The sequence below is a fragment of the Somniosus microcephalus genome, chromosome 7, assembly GCF_052327205.1.
Source record: "Somniosus microcephalus isolate GS21.2 chromosome 7, FLI_Smic_1.0, whole genome shotgun sequence".
Taxonomy (NCBI): Eukaryota; Metazoa; Chordata; class Chondrichthyes; order Squaliformes; family Somniosidae; genus Somniosus; species Somniosus microcephalus.
The window spans coordinates 57,595,427-57,613,971 of record NC_140993.1 but is presented as its reverse complement, the minus strand read 5'-3'; positions in this window follow the sequence as shown (position 1 = coordinate 57,613,971).

Below are 18,545 nucleotides of genomic sequence, written 5' to 3'. Positions count from 1 at the left end.
CACGTCCACCAGGACTAGGCAGTACTTATAGCCTCCCTGGGCAGTGGGCAGGGGCCCGATGTAGTCGACTTGTATCGACTGCCATGGTCCCTCTACCCTCCTGACGTGCCCCATAGGTACCTTCCTTTTGTGAGGGTCGGGGTTATTCGCAGCGCACACAAGACAGCCTGCACAGAACTCGCGGACATCGTCCCTGAGTCCCGGCCACCATCCCACCTGTTCCACCTATTGCCAGGTGGTCTCAGGCCCGGGGTGTCCCGCTCCTGGACCCTCATGGGCCAACTGAAGGAATTCCCTCTGGTGCTGCTGCGGCACAACCCACTGCTCCCCCCGAAACAGCATACCTTCTTTAACGGAGAGGGTCGCTGTGCCGTACGGACCCTCTACTCCCTTTCCCTCAGCTACAGCGCTAAGGACTGCTTTGAGGACGGGGTCTTGGGCTTGGACCGTCTTAAGGTCTGGGGCTAATGCTACCCCTACACTCCCTTGGGTCCCATCCCTACCTCTGACCGCCGCGATGGGTCTGGACCCAAATGGGTCCCAGAAAGTGCCTGTGCGGGCACTCTCCTTGGCGAGCAAGTCAGCCTGCTGGTTGCCTTGGCCGTGGGGTTCTGTGGAGGAATGGGCTTTCACCTTGTGAATGAAAACCTCCCCTTCCTCCCCCACTGCTGCCAGGATCTTTTCCAGCAGGGGTTTTACTGTGAGGGGTCTCCCGTCAGCAGAGGTGTATCCACAGCAGGACCAGATGGCCAGGTACTCCATACACAAATTGCACATGAACATGCTGTCTGAGCAAATCGTGTAGGGGGCGGGGAAGATTTTGGGGTGTGTAACAACGTACACTACCGCGGACAGTTCAGCCTGCTGGGCGCTCATGGTGCTGGGAGCTTAATCGCCAGGGCAATGTTCGCCGCTGGGTCGTAAACTCCACACCCCGTGAGACGCTCGCCAGCAGATACCGTGCTGGAACCGTCTACATAGATTTCGCAACCTGTGGGATGTATCCCAGCCCGTAAACCTAGGTTTACTTCCCAAACCCCTTCAATGGAACACCGGTGGGCTGCTCCAGGATATACCAGGTTGGCTGCGAGCTTTGGTTCACAGAGACCCTTCACCTTCAGATCCATCTGTGAGAGGAGCAAGGCCCAGCGGGCAATGCAGGCACTGCTCACTGTCCCATCTTTGATCTTCCCGCCCAGAAGCATCTGGGTGGGTGTGTGATGGGTGAGGAGGGTGATGGGAGAGGTGCCTGTGAAGATCAGTGATCTTTTCACAGCCCAATGTGTGGCCAAAAGGTGCTGCTCACAGTTGGATTAGCTCCTCTCCACATCTGTGAGTATCCGGGAGGAGTAGACCACCGGCCACAGCCGGCCATGCCGCTCTTGGAGCAGCATAGTACTCAGGCTGTCCCTGCTGGCTGCTACCTCCAGGAAAAACTCTTTCCCCCCATCTATGGCCCCTAGAGCTGGTGCGGTCTGCAAGTCTTTCTTGAGCCTGATGAATGCTGCCCGGCAACCCTCATCCCAAAGCCACTCCACTCCCTTGTGTAGGATTCGGAGCAGAGGGGCTGCGGTGGCTGCATAGTCCTCAATAAAGTCTCTACAGTACCCGGTTAGCCCTAGAAACGACCTCACACCCGTTACTGTGTTAGGGACCAGTAGTTCTTGTACCGCCTCCCTCCTTACCTTATCTATGGCCCTTTCTCCAGCGCGCACGGTCAGGCCGAGGAATTTCACCTCCTGCTGGCCGATCTGCGCTTTCTTGGGATTCACCTTGAAACCCTTCTGCCCTAGCCGCTCCAGCTGTTCAGCCAATAGTGGGCCATGCTCCTCTTTCGAATCAGTGAACAGGAGCAGGTCATCCACAAATTGGACCAACTGCCTGGGCTGGCTAAAATCCCTTAAACTGTTCGCCATGCACTGATGGAAAATGTTGGGGCTGTTGTGGAAGCCCTGCGGCAAACAGTTCCACGTGTACTGTTGCCCTTTAAACGTAAAGGCAAACTTGTACTGATCCTCCCTCCTTACAGGGATGGACCAAAACCCATTGGAAATATCCAGCATCGTGAAAGTGGTTGCAGATGGTGGAATACTCCCTATGAGGTCGGCGACTGCTGCTACTGTGGGTGTACAGGCTGGGATGTTATTATTGAGCACACAATAGTCCACGGTGGCCCTCCAGGAATTGTCCGGCTTTCTGACCGGCCATAACGGAAAATTCACGTGGGTAGCTAGCTATCGGTCTCAGCACTCCCTGCTGCACTAACGAGGACATGGCTGCTTCCATGTCTGGCTCTGCTTCCCTGGGGAAGTTATACTGTTTCTGTGGTCGGGCCATGGGGTCCCCGTCTACGCTGACCTCAAACCCTGTGACCCTCCCGCAGTCGTGTTTGTGAGTGGCAAATATGGCCAGGTGGGCCTGCACAAATGCCTGGAACTCCCGTGGGGTGTTGCTGACCATGAGCCCGAGGTTATAATCCTTGATGTGCCATCGATAACTCAAAGACAAGGAGTTTAAGGATTCAACTAAAGGCTTTTAATCACTAAGAACTTTGCAGGTCTTTACACATCGGGTTCGCCTGCTAGAATGACTCATACAGCTCTTGAGACCTTTATATGGCAAAAGACAGGGGCGTAGCCAATACACACAATAGGAAAAAGGGGGCGGTACACACACAATACAAAGCAGGTAAAACACAGGGGCTGATGAAGGCATATATTTCATCACATTCACCCCTTCTACAGATTTAGTCTGTCCGGGGGTATGATAGTCCTTCCTGAGCGTCGCAACAGTACCACGGGTTCCAACCAGGAGTCCGTGGTGCCCTCCTTGGCATACCCATGTGTTGGGGGTGTTGCAGGTACTTCTGGGGGTGGTAAGCCTGGGGGTGGTGGTGGTTCTTCTGGGGGTGGTAGTGATGGGTCGTCGTCGCTTCCTGCCGAGGCGAGGTCCTTTATGGACACGGTGTCCTCACGCCCGTCGGCGTGCTTGACGTATGCATACTGTGGGTTTGCGTGGAGTAGGTGTACTGCCTCCACAAGTGGATCCATTTTGTGGCCCCTCACATGCTTTCGTAATAGGACGGTCCCTGGGGTGGAGAGCCACGAGGGTAGGGACACTCCTGAGGTTGATTTGCGGGGAAAAACAAACATCTTCTCGTGAGGAGTGGCGTTAGTAGCAGTGCACAGTAGCGACCTTATCGAGTGGAGCACGTCTGGGAGGACCTCTTGCCAGCGGGAGGTGGGGAGGCCTTTAGACCTTAGTGCTAAGGTGACCGCCTTCCACACTATCGCGTTCTCCCTCTCCACTTGCCCATAACCTCGGGGGTTATAACTAGTGGTCCGACTCGTGGCTATCCCCTTCGACAGCAGGTATTGGCGCAGTTCGTCGCTCATGAACGACGCCCCCCTGTCAGTGTGGATGTAGTTGAGCATGCCGAACGTGCAAAACAGGTTGCCGAGGCACTTGATGACCGTGGCACTGGTCATGTCTGGGCAGGGGTAGGTGAATGGGAAGCGGGAGTACTCGTCCACAATGTTGAGAAAGTACACATTGCGGTCGGTGGAGGGGAGTGGTCCCTTGAAATCTAAGCTCAGGCGCTCGAATGGCCGTGTAGCTTTGATCAGGTGGGCTCGGTCGGGCCTGAAAAAATGGGGCTTGCATTCCGCACAGGTGCGGCAGTCCCTGGTCATAGACCGGACCTCCTCGATAGAATAGGGCAGGTTACGGGATTTTATAAAGTGGAATAGCCGGGTGACCCCTGGGTGGCAGAGGCCATTGTGGAGGCCCTGTAGCCTGTCCCCCTGGATGGTGGCACACATCCCTCGTGATAGGGCGTCGGGGGATTCGTTGAGGGCCCCCGGCCTATATATTATGTCGTACTCAAATGTGGAGAGTTCGATCCGCCACCTGAGAATTTTGTCGTTCTTGATCTTCCCCCTCTGTTTGGTGTTAAACATGAAGGCTACCGACCGCTGGTCGGTAAGCAGGGTGAAGCGTTTGCCGGCTAGGTAGTGCCTCCAGTGCCGCACTGCCTCCACTATGGCCTGGGCCTCCTTCTCTACCGAGGAGTGCCTGATCTCGGGCCCTTGGAGGGTTCTTGAGAAAAAGGCTACGGGCCGCCCATTCTGGTTGAGGGTGGCTGCTAAGGCAAAATCGGACGCATCGCTTTCGACCTGGAAAGGGATGTTTTTGTCCACTGCCCGCAGCGCGGCCTTCTCAATGTCATGTTTAATGCTGTTGAAGGCGGCGTGGGCCTCGGCCGTGAGCGGGAAGGACGTTGATTTCAGGAGGGGACGGGCCTTGTCGGAATAATTGGGGACCCATTGGGCGTAATAGGAGAAGAGCCCCAGGCACCTTTTCAGGGCCTTGGGAGTGTTTGGTAGGGGTAGCTCCCGTAGGGGGCGCAATCGGTCGGGGTCCGGACCGATTTTCCCGTTTTCCACCACGCAGCCCAGGATACAGAGGCGCGTGGTGCTAAAGACACACTTATCCTCGTTGTAGGTGAGATTGAGTCTGAGGGCGGTTTTCAGAAATCTCGCGAGGTTCCAGTCGTGGTCTTGCTGGTCGTGGCCGCAGATGGTGACGTTGTCTAGGTATGGGTAGGTGGCTGTTAACTGGTTCTTATCGACCATGCGGTCCATCTCCCGCTGGAAGACCGAGACCCCATTCGTTACCCCAAAGGGGACTCTGAGGAAGTGGTAGAGGCGTCTGTTCGCCTCGAAGGCGGTGTATGGACGGTCCTCCGGCCTAATGGGGAGCTGGTGGTATGCCGATTTTAGGTCGATGGTGGAAAACACCCGGTATTGCGCGATTTGGTTAACCATATCCGCTATGCGGGGCAGAGGGTAGGCATCTAGCTGGGTGTATAGATTAACCATCTGGCTATAATCTATCACCATCCGCTTCTTTTCGCTACCCTTAACTACTACTACCTGGGCGCGCCACGGGCTGGTACTGCATTCGATGATACCCTCCCGCTTGAGTCTTTCTACTTCCGACGCAATGAACCGTCTATCCTCCCAGCTGTACCACCTACTCTTGGTCGCTATGGGTCGACAGTTGGGTGCGAGGTTGGCGAACAGAGAGGGGGGCTTGACCTTCAGGGTAGCCAGACCGCACACTGTGAGGGGCGGCTGGGACCCACCGTAGGTAAGCATGATACTTTGGTGGTGGCACTGGAAGTCCAGACCCAAGATCACAGTCACACAGAGATCTGGCATTATCAATAGTTTAAAATCTCTGTAATCAGTGCCTTTTACCGACAGCATAACCGCGCAGAAACCTGTGATTTTTGAGGTATGAGTCTTATCAGCCATGGCGATTTTGCCCTGTGTGGGGACTATCGTTAGTGAAAGTCGTTTTACCAGGCTAGGATGAATAAAGCTTTTGGTGCTCCCGCAGTCAATCAAGCATTTAACCTTGTTCCCGTTTACCTCTATGTCCATCATCGATTTAGACAACGGATGCGGCCTGGATTGATCCACTGTGATCGAGGCCACCAGTGGGTCCTGGAGGTCCGTGTAGTCGGGGCAAGATGGTGGACTCCATGAGGGTGGACAAGATGGCTTCCAAGATGGCCGCTCCCACGGCGCGCACGCGGCGGTGGTGGAGTTGGAGGCGGGGTTCCCTCTGCAGACTTTGCTGAAATGTCCTTTCTTCCCGCATTTAAAACAGGTGGTGCCCTTCGCTGGGCACAGATGCCTGGAGTGTTTGTCCTGGCCGCAGAAGTAGCATTTCGGGTCCCGATGCATCGCGGCAGTAGTGGGGCTCCTGGGTGGGGGCTGGGGCTCCGATGGTGCTGGGCTGGCCTGAGACCTGGGAGGTGAAGATGGCTTCCAAGATGGCGGCCCCCATGGCGCGCACGAGGCGGAGTGGGCAGCATGGCCTGGGGAACAGGATTCAGAGTTCCTCTGGGCCATATCCAGCGATCGCGCTATACCCATAGCCTGTTTTAAGTCCAGTCCCTCCTTTTCAAACAGCTTCTGCCGAATGTAATTTGAGCTGAGGCCCGCAATAAAGGAGTCTCGGATCAGCTCCTCCGTGTACACGGTGGCAGACACGGCCTTACAGTTACAGTCTCTGCCCAGCACTTTTAGGCTTAGCATAAAGTCCTCTAGTGACTCACCATGCCGCTGCGTGCGAGTAGTCAGAAGATGCCTGGCGTACACCTCGTTTATTGGCCGCACGTAGTGGGCCTTCAGAATGGTGCAGGCATCCCCGTAGCTGGTGGCGTCTTGGATGAGAGGGGAGACCCGATGGCTCACCCAGTTTCGCAGGATTCCCAGTTTCCCGTCTCCGGTGGCGGCTGCTATGGCGGTGGATGAGTTTGCAATGAAAAATTCGAAGCATTGGAACCAGTGTCCGAACTGTGTGGCTGCATCTGAGGCATGGGGGTCCAGATCCAAGCGCTCTGGTTTCAGTAGTCGATCCATCTTGTTGTTTCAGTGATTAAAATTGATGTGCCATCGATAACTCAAAGACAAGGAGTTTAAGGATTCAACTAAAGGCTTTTAATCACGAAGAACTTTGCAGGTCTTTACACATCGGGTTCGCCTGCTAGAATGACTCATACAGCTCTTGAGACCTTTATATGGCAAAAGACAGGGGCGTAGCCAATACACACAATAGGAAAAAGGGGGCGGTACACACACAATACAAAGCAGGTAAAACACAGGGGGTGATGAAGGCATATATTTCATCACAATCCTCTTTGGGCTTCATGGTGCAGAGGGTCCCCTTCCAACCCGGGATTACTACGATCTCACCGTTGTTTACTTTACCTGCCCCCCAAAGGCAATGATTTCTTAAATCCACTAGGATCCCATGGCCCACAATAAAGTCGGCCCCCAGGACCCCTCTTCCACCCTCTACTTCCCATTTCATCAGGACACAGGTCCACTTGGAGCGGAGCGGTCCTAGCCGAATGGTGAGCAGGATGGAAAACGAGCCAGCCTGTTCTTTACCCACGAACCCCGATAGACTGTATGGGACCCCGTTAGAGAGAGGCGAGATGGTGCGGTTAGCTGAGTAGACCGAGGTGCATGATGCCCCCGTGTCTAACAGATAGGTCCCCATCACCTTTTCCACTTCCATCTCCAAAAGGGGTCTTTTCCACTCATCATACCGGAGAGAACACAGGTAGACAGGCTGCGCTTGTTCTAGTCACGGCTGTGGGTTGGATGGGGCTGATGGGGTCAGAGCACCGGTGGCGGCTGCTACTCTCCCCTGGCCAGTCAATAAGGACCTCATGGTGTCCAAAAGTGACCTGACCTCTGCGGAAGGGATCCCTGCCCCCGCCTTTTGGGCTGGGGCTGTGGAATGCTTTCCCTTGTTATCTTTCCAAGGGTTTTTGCGCTCCTTCTGCCAGTGACCATCCTTCCCACACCCGTAACAATTGGTTTTTGTGTTGGGGGGGTTACTCCCTTCCTGGTGCCACTCTTTCCTACACGGTCCGGGTTTTGCCTCATGCACCTTCCCTTTGGGTGGGTGTGCATCGGCTCCCCTACCATTTTTATAGGCCAGAGTGAGCTGCCTAATCACCGTGAGTTCGGTGGTCTGGGGATTTTTGGGGTTGAACCAGGCTTCTGCCTTGGCCCGGACCTGTGGCAAGCTGTTCGCCACCAGTCAACGGAGCTAATGGGCCAGGAGATCCCCGTTCAGGAACACTTGGTCCGGCGTCCCCAGACAGGCCCTCCGGTACACCGGCCACAGCCAGTCCGCAAAAGCCTGCGGGGTTTCCCCCGGTAGCTGGATCGTCTTCTCCACCCGGGAGAAAGGACTTCCCTCATTCATCCCCATGGCCTCCAGAACCGCATCTCTAAGCTCCTCGTACCCACTCTGCCCCCTTTTACACTCGTCAGAGAGGGATTGGAGGAGACTACTCTCCAGGGAGAATAGCAGCATCTTGGCCTTCTCAGCGTCATCACAGCCGTTGACGCTGGCTGCCTGCTCTACTTCCCTGAAGTGGATCGAGGGGTCTCCCTTTTCAGAGAGCCTCGGGATATGGTTGACCATAGCCCTAAGCTGTTGGGTGTTAAGGGGTAATACGAACTGGTTTTGGAGGGGTCCCTCATTGTCGCCATTGGCAGGTGGGCCGAACCTCCGATGCCGTGCTGGGCACATTGGTCCTGGTTCCGACCTCTCGGGCGGGAATTGCTCCACCTCCGCCTCCACCCCCCCTTGTTGCCAAACCTCGCTGAAACTTGGCGCTACGGGTGGTGGTCGTAAGATCTCTCTCTCAACTGGGTCGTCCCTAGGCACTACCGGTGACGTTGGAACTGTCCTCCCCTCGTTCCCCATAAAATCTGCCTGGCCTGCCTTTGGGCTTATGAGGCATACCATGCCTTTTGCCTTCCGGAGGGCCCGGCTCAGATTTTCTATCATCTCTTTACAGGGGCCGTGGTCTTCCTCCTCAAACCCCTGCTTGCTCACTAGCTTGTAAGCGGCCTTTACCTCCTGTACTTTCTCTTCCTGTTCCCTAATCTGCCTTGCCAAGCGGGCGTTTTTCTCCCGCAACCTTAACTCATTTCCCTTGGCCTCGGTGACTTGGCACCGTAGGTATTCCAACTGGGCCTTGTGTTCTCCCATTAAATGCACTCTCTCCTGATTCAAAGCCTGCAAAGTTACTAATAACTTCTCCCCTGTGAGAGCCTTATCCTGGATCTCCAGGGCTGACTCCCTTAACTCGACTGCCTGTGCTGCAACGATCCTGTCCAACAGCTGGACCTGCTTTTTAAAACTGCCTTCTCTAAGGACTTCTTGTGTTCCTTTCCCTCTGTCCACTTAGCTGCTGCATCAACCGGACGCCCAGCCTTTAACAGAGTGGTGATCCACTTCTTAGTGATATTCACCTTGCTAAACACATAATCAGAAATCCTTTCCTCCATCATGGTTTGCTCATCCGAACCATTGTCTACTGTATCGCAACCCTGTTGCCGGTGTCCTGCCGCGGTTGCCATTTCTGTAGGGGGTGGTGGGGTTGGCACATGCACTCAGTCAGTTATGCCTCTGGCTGTTTGTGAGCGGTTTGAATCGCTCCCATGCCCCTGGCAACCATGTGTGCAGGAAGTGTATCCAGCTGCAGCTACTGGCAGACCGCATTGCGGCGCTAGAGCTGCGATTGGATACATACTGGACAATTCGCGATGCAGAGGACATCGTGGATATCAAGTTGGTCACACCGCAGGCAAAGGTTGCACAGGCAGAAAGGGAATGGGTGACCAACAAGCAGGGTAGTAGGCGCAGGCAGGAAGTGCAGGAGTCCCCTGTGGCCATCCCCCTCTTAAACAGATATACCACTTTGGATACTGATAGGGGGGATGGCTTACCAGGGGAAGGCAGCAGCAGCCAACTTCCTGGCACCAGGGGTGGTTCTGCTGCACAAGACGGGAGGAAAAAGAGTGGGAGAGCTATAGTGATAGGGGATTCTATTGTAAGGGGAATAGATAGGCATTTCTGCGGCCGCAAACAAGACTCCAGGATGGTGTGTTGCCTCCCTGGTGCAAGGGTCAAGGATGTCTCAGAGCGGCTGCAGAACATTTTGGAAGGGGAGGGTGAACAGCCAGTTGTCGTGGTGCATATAGGTACCAACGATATTGGTAAAAACCGGGATGAGGTCCTAAAAGTTGAATATAGGGAGTTAGGAGGTAAATTAAAAAATAGGACCTCAAAGGTAGTAATCTCTGGATTGCTACCAGTGCCACGTGCTAGTCAGAGTAGAAATAGAAGGATATTTCAGATGAATACGTGGCTAGAGGAATGGTGCAAGGGAGAGGGATTCAAATTCCTGGGACATTAGAACTGGTTCTGGGGGAGGTGGGACCAGTACAAAACGGACAGTTTGCACCTGGGCAGGGCTGGGACTGATGTCCTAGGGGGAGTGTTTGCTAGTGCTCTGGGGGAAGGTTTAAACTAAAATGGCAGGGGGTTGGGAACCTGAGCGGGGAGACAGAGGACAGGGAAACAAGGATAAAAGCAAAAGACAGGAAGGAGAAAAACAAAAATGGCAGACAGAGACATCAGGGCCTAGAAATTCAGTGCCCTTAGCACCGATTTTGCGGCGCTAGAGGGCCTAGCGCTGCAATTGGCGCCGGTTCCTAAATTGCCTGGTGCCCTTCCGCGGCGGTAGACCGGTAGCGCTGCGCCGGCACCGATGATGTCATCGGTGTGCGCAGCGTCCCGGTTGCCGTGGTAACCCGGCCCCAAGCCGAAATTCAGTTGCGGCCGCCTCGCCAGTGGCAGCCGCAACTAAGACTCCGGCAAACGAGTGTTGCCGGAGTCTGCGCCGGCGCTTTAAGGAGGCGCGGCGGCCGGCCGCTTTCCCGCCGGCCGCCTGCCCGCAGCTCCCTCCCCGGACTTCTCCCCGCTCCCCCCCCCGGAACAGATGCAAGCCCGGCACTTGTCCGAGGTGCCGGGCTCATTTTTGATGAGATTTGCGCGGGCCGCGGCCGGGTGCAGGCAGCTCCTCCTTAACGGAAGGAGGAGGCCTGCACTTCCCGAGCCTGCCGCACCGCAGCGGGTGCCGCAGCGCCGGAATAGCGCCGCAATGCGGCGCGTTGCGCCAGTTTTCAGGCGCTAAAACCCTTCAGTAGCGCCGGCAGCCGTTTGGGCGCGGCGCTACTGAATTTTTGGCGCGCGCAAAGGGCTTTAGCGCCGGCGCTAACTTCCGGCGCTAAAGCCCTGGCGCAGCGCAAACTCAATTTCTAGGCCCAAGGGTTTAAATCAAATATGGCCACAGTAAATAATAATTCTAAAAGATCTAAGGGCTAGATTTTCAGTTGCTTGCGCCAGCAGTTAGCGCCTTAAGAGAAGTGATTTCCGGGCGCTATGCGTGTAGCGCCCGGGCGCAGCGCAGTTTGCGCCCCGCCCCAAATTAAGTTGCCCGTTAGCGCCGGCGCAAAGTTTAGCGCCCGCCCGGATGCGCGCGCAGAAAATGACGTCACATCCTCGTGCAACGCCCTTTGGCCGCCCCGATTGCAAACTTCAGTCGGACCGCCCCATTGTGCGGCGGGCGGCCGGAGCGTTTGGAAAAAGGAACGCAACACAACCAGCGCGGGCCCCGGGGGGCGCTAATTAAAGGGAACGTCCTCTCCAGTATAAAGGCCATCCATTATTTCAGAAAACAGTCTTGTGCCACGCATTTCTGGAGACACAACAAGGAGGATAGCTAACTGGTTTCAAGCAGCAAGAGCCAGGTATTTTTGGACTCAGGCAACAGCGCTGCAAGTGGCCATTTGGAAATTAGAGTGTTTGCCAGGATTTGATGGGGGTTGCATGGGGTGCCAACGCGGAGCTGCAGCTCCATGTCCGTAGGGCTCGCAGACGTATTGTGAGAGGGGCAGCCCTGGCTAGAGGCAGAGGGGGCTACAGGCGTCGGCCACGTAGGCCTTACCCAGTCAGGCTATACCGCCAGCAGCGCTCCTACCTAAACATGAGTGCCGCGCGATGTGTTAAAAGGCTCCGATTCCGGAAGGGGGTGATTGCAGAGATCTGCCACCTGCTTCGCCGAGATCTGCGGCCAAAGCTCAGGTGCAGGACGTCTCTGTCGGTGGAAGTGAAGGTGACAGTGGCATTGAACTTCTATGCCACCGGCTCCTTCCAATACGCTGCTGGGGACATAGCAAACATCTCCCAGTACGGCGCGCATCGCTGCATCCGCCAGGTGACCGAAGCACTGTTCAGAAGGAGAAGCCAATTCATCTCCTTCCCCATGGCCCTGGAGAGCCAGCATCAGCGCGCATTGGGATTTTCCAGACTCGGGGAATTCCCCTTGGTGCAGGGCGCCATTGACTGTACGCATGTGGCTTTGCGGGCCCCTCTGGAGCATGGCGAGCAGTATCGCAACAGGAAGGGCTACCATTCTCTGAATGTGCAGCTGGTCTGTGACCACAAGCAGCGCATCATGGCAGTCAATGCCAGCTTCCCAGGCAGCAGCCACGATGCCTTTATCCTGCGGCAGAGTACTGTGCATGACATGTTCCAGGCACAGCCTCCCCCAAGAGGATGGCTACTCGGGGACAAAGGCTATCCTTTGTGCACCTGGCTCATGACCCCGCTCCGCGCGCCCAGGACCGCTGCTGAAGAGGCCTACAACGAGAGCCATCAAACCACCCGCAACATCATCGAGCTAACTATTGGGGTCCTCAAGCAGCGGTTCCGCTGCCTTGATCGCTCCGGAGGAGCTCTCCAGTATTCGCCGGACCGGGTCTCCCAATTTGTGGTGGTTTGCTGCATGCTACACAACCTGGCTATCCGCAGGACTCAGGCACTGCCACCTGACGTTGGACCAGCACCTCAGGAGGAGGAGCAGGAGGAGCATGAGGAGGAGGAGGAGGAGGAGGAGGAGGAGCAGGAGTACGTTCCCAGGAGGGAGCGACCAGGGCCAAGGGCCGCACGACGCCACCTTATTACACGGTACTTCTAAGCCCCCTGTCAGGGAATGGCCAGGGGCCATGAGGGAAGATGAATGCAGCCGCTCCACAAGCCCTCAGCCGGCGAAGCCAACAAACACTAAGAAGAACAACCATGGAGACTGCATGAATAAAGATAATTTTTTATTAAACAAAAATGAAAAGCCCTTCCCACATGAATCCCCAAAAACAATAAACGGGCCCCACAAAAAGCCCAACAAACGACTCACTCCCACAAACTGGGGAGGAGCCACTCCACCTTTATTGAAACCGGGCCTCAACGTCGGCCTAACGCAAAAAAAAAGCCCTCCAAAAGCACAACCATGGGCAAAATAAAGATGGCCACCGCCATATTAAAGGAAAGCTGGCCACACCCTCTACTGAGTGGCCCGCGAGGGCGAGACCTTGGCCAGCATTTTGCCTCCCCTGCCCTGCCTGCTGCTCCTTCGCAAGCTCTGCCCAGTGGCTGCTGCGAGGCTGGGGGAAGGCGCCTGAGGCTCAGATGCCCTTCCGCCAGATGCCGCTGGGGGGCGGCCTACACGGCGTTTGGGCCTCGAGGGGCCGTCTCCTGAGTGGCGCGCCTGAGCCTGGCCACCATCAGCTGCAGCCGCTTGCCCTTGACGCCCCAGAGGGGGAATGGCGGCGACGGATGGTGCAATGTGGGCCAGCTGGCGTCTGGGATGCGCTGGCTGGTGCTGTGGCGCGGTGGCACTCGGCCGGGCCCGCACTGCAGGATCCGCAGCAATCAGCCGACGGCCGGCTTGCTGGGATGGTCCAGCGCGGCGCCTGCCCTGGCGATGCCTGCCTGAGACAGCGCGTGTGGCAGCAGTGAGTGGCCCTGTGGTCCTGGTGTGCGCGCGCATCACATCCGCCAGGGTCTTGACGGCATCAGTTAGCATGCGGCCAGTCGCGGCAGTTGCTGCCCCGAACTCGCGCACACTGGTCGCCAGCGACTCGATGGCCTCAGGCATGCGCCCCACCACGCTCATGAGCTCCGTGTGGCGCCGGTCCGAGTCGTCGGCCATCTGATCGAGCTTCCGCACCTCCTCCGAAGTGAAGGTGTCCGGACTGGAGTCGCGACTCTCCCGCTGGGGAGGAGGGGGCCGAACTAGGGGACCCTTGCCGCGTTGGTGACGGCGAGTGTGCCGAGCAGCAGCACTCCCCTCTGATCCTTCCCCCCTTTGGGGGGAAGGCCGCGGGCCACGCGCACGGCTGCTGGGTGGCTGGACGCCACTGGTCCCAGAAGCTGCATTGCCCTGCGACAGTTCCTCCAGGCACTCGTCCAGTGAGGAGGTGTCGAGCATTTCCTCCTCTCCTGCGGGACGTGACTGTTCCCCCGAAGGTCCGGCTTGCTCCTCCTCCTCCTCCTGGTTGGAGGTGCTGTCACTGGCAGCCTCAGGGTCCTGGTCGTCACCAGCTGAAAGCAGGAATGCACAAGAGTAGCTTCAGAGTGAGGAGACGGCGTCAGCGAGGGAGTTAGGACTGGTGGGATTCAGCGCATTGGTGGGACAGTGGCAAAGGAGGTAGCTCGGATGGGCCAGTGCGACGCGAGAGGGCCAAAAGGCGAGGTCCTTACCATTGCCGGGCAGTGGAGGGTCGGATACACCGCACGCTGTGGGGACAATCACACGTGCTCCCATGAGCACACACACGCGCTCCTCCAGCCGAGTGAGCTTCTGCAGCTTGGCGCGGCCACCCCTGGCACGGGCCTGGCGATTAAACGCTACTTTAGCCTGCAAGAGAAAGGACGGGCTGTAAGTGCGCAGTGAAGCCCTGATGTAGTGTGCACTGCCTCCCATGGTGGAATAGCTTGGACAGAGTGAAGCCCTGATGTAGTGTGCACTGCCTCCCATGGTGGAATAGCTTGGCCAAAGTGTAGAGTGCCGAATGGCCATTTGATGCTCATGACTGTCCCAATGCTGCTGGCTGAGGGCTGGCCAAAAGGACTTTCAGGTCCCTTTGCCCATCATGTCAGGTGTACATGCAAGAATGAGGAGGAGACTGGAAAGGCTACTCACCCTCACAATCCTGGTCAGATCGTTGTACTTCTTACGGCATTGTGTGTGGGTCCTGGGGGCCTCGCCGGTGAACGTCACCCTCTGGGCGATCTGCTTCCAGGCTTTGGTGTAGTCGTGGTGGGTTGGATTCCTCCCACTGTCTGGAAACAAGATCTTGCGCCTCACCTCCAGAGCTGTGAGCATGATGTCCAGATCACCCTCTGAGAAGCGCAGGGCACGCTGACGGGCCTTCTCTGGCGTTGCCATGACTCCCTGGGGCTGAGCAGTAGTGTTGAGGCCTCTTTGCAAGGCTGCAGTGTGCAGGGCGTGGCAGCAGACCAATTCGTCCCTTCCCCCTTTAAGAGCTGGTCGGCACCACGGGGTCTGCTGTCAGTGCAAAAATGACCGCACCCGTGCTGCGCCCCGCCTGGGCGCTATCCCTCTGGACCGCCGGCTTAGCGCCTAAAGAGAGTAGTGGAACGCCTCTTTTAGCGCTCCACCAACCTCTTAGGGCGAAGCCACTGAATTCCCGGCAACGGGGCGCTACTTTGGGGCGGGCGCTAACTTCGGGCGGGCGCTAAAGCTAGCGCCCCAAAACTGCCTAAACTGAAAATCTAGCCCTAAGAGCGTTAAAAAAACAAGCCTGAAGGCTTTGTGTCTAAATGCAAGGAGCATTCGTAATAAGATGGATGAATTAGCTACGCAAATAGAGGTAAACGAATATGATATGATTGGGATTACGGAAACATGGCTCCAGAGTGGCCAAGGCTGGGAACTCAACATCCAGGGGTATTCAATATTCAGGAAAGATAGGCAAAATGGAAAAGGAGGTGGGGTAGCATTGCTGGTTAAAGAGGGGATTAACACAATTGTAAGGAAGGATATTAGCTCTGATGATGTGGAATCTGTATGCGTAGAACTGAGAAATACCAAGGGGCAGAAAATGTTAGTGGGAGTGGTATATAGACCTCCAAACAGTAATGCAGAGGTTGGGGATGGCATTAAAAGGGAAATTAGAGAAGCGTGCAATAAGGGCACAGCAGTTATCATGGGTGACTTTAATCTACATATAGATTGGGCTAACCAAATTAGTAACAATATTGTGGAGGAGGAAATCCTGGAGTATATACGGGATGGATTCCTGGACCAATATGTCGAGCAACCAACTAGAGATCAGGCCATCTTAGACTGGATGTTGTGTAATGAGAAAGGATTAATTAGCAATTTTGTTGTACGAGGGCCCTTGGGTCAGATCGATCATAATATGATAGAATTCTTCATTAAGATGGAGAGTGAAGTAGTTGACTCAGAGACTAGGGTCCTGAATTTAAATAAAGGAGACTACGATGGTATGAGGTGTGAGTTGGGTAGGATTGATTGGGGAATGTCACTCAAAGGGTTGACGGTGGATAGGCAATGGCAAACATTCAAAGATCGCATGGATGAACTACAGAATTTGTTCATCCCAGTTTGGCATAAAAATAAAACAAAAAAGGTGACTCAACCATGGCTAACAAGGGAAATTAGAGATAGCATAAGATCCAAGGAGAGGGCATATAAATTGGCCAGAAAAAGCAGTAAACCTGAGGATTGGGAGCAGTATAGGATTCAACAAAGGAGGACAAAGGGATTAATTAAGAGGGGGAAAATAGAGTATGAGAGTAAGCTTTCAGGGAACATAAAAACTGACTGTAAAAGCTTTTATAAATATGTGAAGAGAAAAAGATTGGTGAAGTCAAGCGGAAGTCCCTTGCAGTCAGAATCAGGGGAATTTATAATGGGGAACAAAGAAATGGCAGACCAATTAAATACATACTTTGGTTCTGTCTTCACAAAGGAGGACACAAATAACCTCCCAGAGATGTCGGGGGACATAGGGTCTAATGAAAGGGAGGAACTGATAGAAATCAGTATTTGTAGGGAAATGGTGTTAGAGAAATTGATGGGATTGAGGGCCGATGAATCCCCAGGGCCTGATAATCTACATCCTAGGGTACTTAAGGAAGTGGCCCCAGAAATAGTAAATGCATTGCTGGTCATCTTCCAAAATTTGATAGACTCTGGAACAGTACCCATGGATTGGAGGGTAGCTAATGTTACCCCACTGTTCAAAAAAGGTGGTAGAGAGAAAACGGGGAATTACAGACCAGTAAGCCTGACATCGGTAGCGGGGAAAATGCTAGAGTCCATTATAAAAGATGTAATAGCAGAGCACTTGGAAAACAGTGACAGGATCGGACAAAGTCAACATGGATTTACAAAAGGTAAATCGTGCTTGACTAATCTACTGGAACTTTTTGAGGATGTAACTGGTAAAATAGATAAGGGAGAACCAGTGGATGTGGTGATTTAGACTTTGAAAAGGCTTTCAATAAGGTCCCGCATAAGAGATTAGCGTGTAAAATTAAGGCACATGGGATTGGGGGCAAGGTATTGACTTGGATAGAGAATTGGTTGGCAGACAGAAAGCAAAGAGTTGGACTAAATGGCTCTTTTTCCGAGTGGCAGGCACTGACTAGTGGGGTACCGCAGGGATTGGTCCTTGGACCCCAGCTATTCAGAATATATATTAATGATCTGGACGAGGGAACTAGATACTGTTGAGGGGGATGACTCACCAGGGGAAGGCAGCAGCAGCCAACTTCCTGGCACTGGGGGTGCTCCTGCTGCCCAGGAAGGGAGGAAAAAGAGTGGGAGAGCAATAGTGGTAGGGGATTCTATAGTAAGGGGAACAGATAGGCGTTTCTGTGGCCGTAGACGTGAATCCAGGATGGTTTGTTGCCTCCCTGGTGCCAGCGTCAAGGATGTCACTGAGCGGCTGCAGGGCATTCTGGAGGGGGAGGGTGAACAGCCAGTGGTCGTGGTCCACATTGGTACCAACGACATAGGTAAAAAGAGGGATGAGGTCCTGCAGCAAGAATTTAGGTGCCACGTGCTAGTGAGTATAGGAATAGGAAGATAGAACAGATGAATGCGTGGCTAAAGGGATGGTGCAGGGGGGAGGGCTTTAGTTTCCTGGATCACTGTGCCTGCTTCTGAGGAAGGTGGGGCTTGTACAAGTCGGACGGTCTACACCTGAACCAGAGGGGGACCAATATCCTTGCGGGGAGGTTTGCTAGCACTGCTGGGGGGGGTTTAAACTAACTTGGCAGGGGGATGGGATACAGAGTGGAGCTATAGTAGGGGGTGATTTACAGCCAAATACAGAGGAAAAAACAAGTCAGCTGGGAAGGCAGAGAAAATATGTGAGGGCAAAAGGGAATATGGCAAGGCTGGAAGGCATTTATTTTAATGCAAGGAGTCTTGCAAATAAGGTGGATGAACTGAAGTTGTTGTTGAACACATGGGAGTACGATATTGTTCCTATCACGGAGACATGGTTGAGGGAGGGTCAGGACTGGCAGCTCAATATTCCGGGGTATAGAATCTTCAGGAGAGACAGAGGGGGGTGTAAAAGGGGAGGGGGTGTTGCAATACTAATTAAGGAGTCGATTACTGCTGTAAGGAGGGATGATATATTAGCGGGTTCCTCTAATGAGGCCATATGGGTAGAAATTAAAAACAAAAAGGGGGCAAGCACCTTGCTGGGAGTGTACTATAGGCCTCCAAACAGTCAGGGGGAGATAGAGGAACAGATATGTAGGCAAATCTCAGAGAAGTGCGAAAATAATAGGGTAATAATAGTGGGGGATTTCAACTTCCCCAATATTAATTGGGATAGTCAGAGTGTGAAAGGCTTAGAGGGTGCAGAATTCTTAAAGTGCACGCAGGAGAGCTTTTTGAGCCAACATGTAGAAAGTCCTACAAGAGAGGGGGCGGTACTGGACCTAATTCTAGGGAATGTAGCCGGGCAAGTGGTGGAAGTGTCAGTAGGAGAGCATTTTGGCGACAGTGACCATAATTCGGTGAGATTTAAGGTGGTCATGGAAAAAGACAATGACGGCCCGGAAATAAGGGTTCTAAATTGGGGGATGGCCGATTTTAATATGATAAGGCAGGATCTGGCCAAAGTGGACTGGAAGCAGCTACTTATAGGAAAATCCACATCAAAGCAGTGGGAGGCTTTCAGAAGGGAAATAGAGAGAGTACAACGCCAACATGTTCCTGTAAAGGTCAAGGGTGGGACCAACAAGCAAAG